General features: G+C 40.8%; 1 pseudogene; it reads right to left on the bottom strand.

Moving 5' to 3' along the window:
• Positions 1-2,746: 2,746 nt before the first annotated feature.
• On the bottom strand, positions 2,747-4,124 carry LOC109257113 (olfactory receptor 2T8-like; annotated as a pseudogene).
• Between the last annotated feature and the right edge of the window lie 288 nt (positions 4,125-4,412).

Raw genomic sequence — 4,412 nt, 5'->3', positions numbered from 1 at the left:
TCTCTCTGTCTGACCTTCCCCTACTCATGCACCCTCACATATGCTCTCTAAATAAATAAATAAATAAATAAATAAATAAACAAATAAAAAAGAACAGATCCTGTAGTGCCCTGCAGGGTAGTGTCCCCTGATAACTAGAACCTGATGCTTCAGCAGCATCTCATATGTGTGTTGCGTTCATCCTGCTACTGTGTCTGAGTACCATTTCCTTTCAGTCTAGGTATGTGCACTGACTCTTGTTGTGGGCTGCATTTGCTCTCTCTGATGTTAGAGAGACCCAGGCTGGTTGGTTCTGAGGGTAGTGGGGGGTGATGGCAAATTTTGCACTGAAGCACTAGTCCTAGGCCAGATTCCTGGAGCATGATGCCCATCAGGGGCTTGGCACATGGAAGCTGTGGCTGGGTGGGGGCTGCATGACATTGACAAAATTTTCAGAAAGCCAAGAGTCAAAGCCAAGTAGGCTTGGAGTGGGCATATCCTCAGGAGAACTGATGTGCGAGGCAGACTGCCAGCAGCTTAGGTAACAAGTGTCTGTGCAGGACCACTTCTAGAAGGTGATTGTGTTTCTCTGCTGGGGGGCAGGAGAGGAAAATTCTCCCAGCTCCTTTGTTCCTGGAGAAGTCTCCAACACGCTACAAAATCGGTGCGAACAGGTCTCCTTTTCATTTCTTTCCAGCAAACTCTGGCCTCATGTCACCTCCTTGTGGGCTGTGGTCTCCCTAAGGGTGGGAGCCCCGCTATTACTTACCCTCCTGTCCTACCCAGGGCTCAGTCAGCTGATTTTAAAACTCCAGACTCCAAGTCCTGGTGGTTATACAAAGCATGGAATTTAGCCCCTCTGGTTTTCAATATCAGACATTATGAGGAATCATTCCCATGTGAGCTCCCTGGCACTTTTCCCACTCTGAGCTGACAACTCCCTTCCTTCTGTGGGCAGCTCCCAACCACTACTTCCACCCATCCTAACCTGTCTGGTGTGGCTTGTATACATATAGTTGTGGAGTCTGTTCTTCCAGTCTTCACATGGCTCTCTGGGTTATTTACTTACATGTGAGTGATAACTAGTTGTACACATGGGATGAGGTGAGTTTGGGTCATCCTCCTACTCTCCTATCTTCTCAGTCTCTTTTTAACACCCTATTAAATCTTTTCTCCTCAACAAAATTTAAACAAGCAGTGGCAGAACGTGATAAATCTACTCTTTAATGTATTTTTAAATCATGGGGCGCCTGGGTTGCTCAGTCAGTTGAGCGCCTGACTTCAGCTCAGGTCATGATCTCACAGTTCGTGAGTTCAAGCCCTGCGTCGGGCTGTGTGCTGACAGCTCAGAGCCTGGAGCCTGCTTCGGATTCTGTGTCTCTCTCTCTCTCTGCCCCTTCCCCGCTCATGCTCTGTCTCTCTCTGTCTCTCAAAAATGAATAAACATAAAAAAATGAAAAAATAAATCGTTATTATTTTCAAAGTCATTTGTGTACATTTTATTTTTCATTTTAAATGATTCTCTCTTATTTTAATGAATCAAAACTTTCTGAAAGGGCAGATGAAAGTATATTTAACTTCTGGAACCTCTAAAATTCTTGAAAATTAAACATTGTTGGCATCCAGTCATATTTTGTACTACTAGCATATTTTTTTAACTTTTTAAACGTTTATTTATTTTTTTTGAAAGAGAGAGAGACAGAGCACAAGCAGGGGAGGGGCAGAGAGAAAGGGAGACACAGAATCTGAAGCAGGCTCTAGTCTCTGAGCTGTACGCACAGAGCCTGACACGGAGCTCGAACCCACAAACCATAATATCATGACCTGAGCAGAAATCAGATGCTTAACTGACTGAACCAGCCAGGCACCCTGCTACACTAGCCTATTAATAAGACAGTAATTTTAGCAAAAGATGCCAATAGGCCAAGCCCCTTAATAAGGCACAGTAGACAATGATGCAAACTGAGCAAGTTTGATATTGTCAGACAAGAAGAGGGGTTTTAGGATGATGTTGCTCAAAGGGGATGCAAATCAAGCTTGTTGGGAGTCATCTTTTTTACATGAGTAGACCATACTAATATCTTACTATTTAGTAATTTGTTTATGAATTTTGAACTCCAGAAAACCTGCAGTTAAATTACACCTTCTATACATTTTACATATAAAATCCATTCTGTTATCTATGCTACAATCTGAGGAAATAAAATGAATACCACCTTAATCAGATTAAAGCTCTTGTACTAATTTGTCAGTACAGTCAAAAAAATGATTTAGGTGTTACTATTTTAGTTTGTAAAGGGGAGATTGATTAATCTTCCCAGTATCTTGGGGAAGAAATGTTGTTTATTCAAACTTTTTCTTAATACAATCATTTATAGCATAAAACAATTAAAAGTGGAATTAACCATATGATCCAATAATCTCATTGATGGGTATTTAACCAAAGAAAATGAAAACTCTGATTCAAAAATATATATGGACCCTGATATTTATTGCAGTATTATTTACAATAGCCAAGATTTGGAAGCACCCTAAGTGTTCATTGATAGATGAATTGATAAAAATGTGGATAAAGAAGATGTGGATAGACACACACATACACACACAAACACACACACACATACCTACATATATACAACAGAATATCACTTAGCCATAAAGAAAAATAAAATCGTGCCATTTACAAAAACATGGAGGGATCTAAAGGGTATAATGCTAAGTGAAATAAGCCAGTCAGAGAAAGACAAATACACAAATCAATGTAATCTTAGTCATGACTGAAGGCAAAACATTCACACATACACTTTCTCTGGGCTCCCTTGACTACACTGTTCCTCAGACTGTAGATAAGGTGGTTTAGCACAGGGGTGAAGACAGTATAGAACACTGACACTACTTTATAATGGTTAGCTAACCTGTAGGATTTGAGTTGCATGTAGATAAAAATAGCAGCTCCATAAAACAGTCCCATCACAGAGATGAGAGTAGCATGTGTCAAAAGCCTTTTTGCCAGCTTCTCTAGAACACATCTGGAGAACTGCAGCAAGGATAAGACTATAGGAAATCAGAATGAAAGAAAATGGGACCAGGATAATTATTAACATATAACAGACATACATCACATATTCAAAGAAAAACATATCAGCAGAAGCCCAGGGGGTTTCACAGAAGAAATGATTGATCTCATGTGTATCACAAAATGGAAAACTTGGGGTGTCTAGAAGACTCAGTCAGTTAAGCATCTGACTTCAGCTCGGGTCATGATCTCATGGTTGGTGGGTTTGAGCCCAACATCAGGCTCTGTGCTGACAGATCAGAGCCTAGAGTCTGCTTTAGATTTTGTGTCTTCCTCTGTCTCTCCACCTCCCCTGCTCATACTCTGTCTCTCAAAAATAAATAAACGTTAAAAACTATTTCTTAATGAAAATGGAAAGCTCAGGGCAGCAGAAGCCTGCTATCAGCTGACCCAGGAACCAAGACACCACAGTCATTCTCAGGCATAATTGCCAGCTCATGAGGACAGGGAATTTCAGTGGGTGGCAAACAGCCATATAGTGGTCATAGGACATGGCCGCTAAGAGGAACCCCCCCCCCCCCCAAAGTGTGGAAGAAGAAGATCAGCAACCCAAGACCAGCATATGAGATGGACTTCTTGTCAGTCAAGTTGTCAGCTGCAATTTTGGACACAATGGTGGAGACGAACTCTATGTTCATGAGGGAGAGTTGGCTCAGTAAGAAGTACATGGGCTGTGTATCCAGGCATCTTTTCTCTTTTTTTTTTTTTTTTTTTTTTAATAATTTTTTTTAACGTTTATTTATTTTTGAGACAGAGACAGAGCATGAACAGGGGAGGGGCAGAGAGAGAGGGAGACACAGAATCTGAAACAGGCTCCAGGCTCTGAGCGGTCAGCACAGAGCCCGACGCGGGGCTTGAACTCACGGGCCGCGAGATCATGACCTGAGCCGAAGTCGGACGCTTAACCGACCAAGCCACCCAGGCGCCCCTCCAGGCATCTTGATGAATCAGGAGAATCATGAGGATCTTGCCCACTGGGGAGGTGAAGACAGATCCATCACAAAGAGAACTAGGTGTGGTTAAAGAGTCCTAGGAGAATAAAATATGACGGGGTGTTCTCATTTTTCATAATTTCAAAAAGTGTGACACTGCAAATGAAGAAATAGATGACAGAGTTTTCACCATTTACAATACTCTATTTGATCTACATATTTCTTGATAGGTGCATGTTTGAAAATTATAAACCTGTTTTACATCTTTCATCTGCCATTTACAAATATTTTAACTTGGACATAAAATTATTTATAACTTTTTTCCAATTTTTTTCATTTTCAACATTTTCTAAATAAGTATCCCCCACTTTTATTATTAATTAATTGGCATAATGAATAAACATTCTTGATAAATTGCAATTATA

Source organism: Panthera pardus, unplaced genomic scaffold (genome assembly GCF_024362965.1).
Source record: "Panthera pardus isolate Hobbes unplaced genomic scaffold, ASM2436296v1 HiC_scaffold_1, whole genome shotgun sequence".
Lineage (NCBI taxonomy): Eukaryota > Metazoa > Chordata > Mammalia > Carnivora > Felidae > Panthera > Panthera pardus.
Note: the sequence above shows the minus strand (reverse complement) of the source record. Positions and strands in the feature narration are given on the sequence as shown.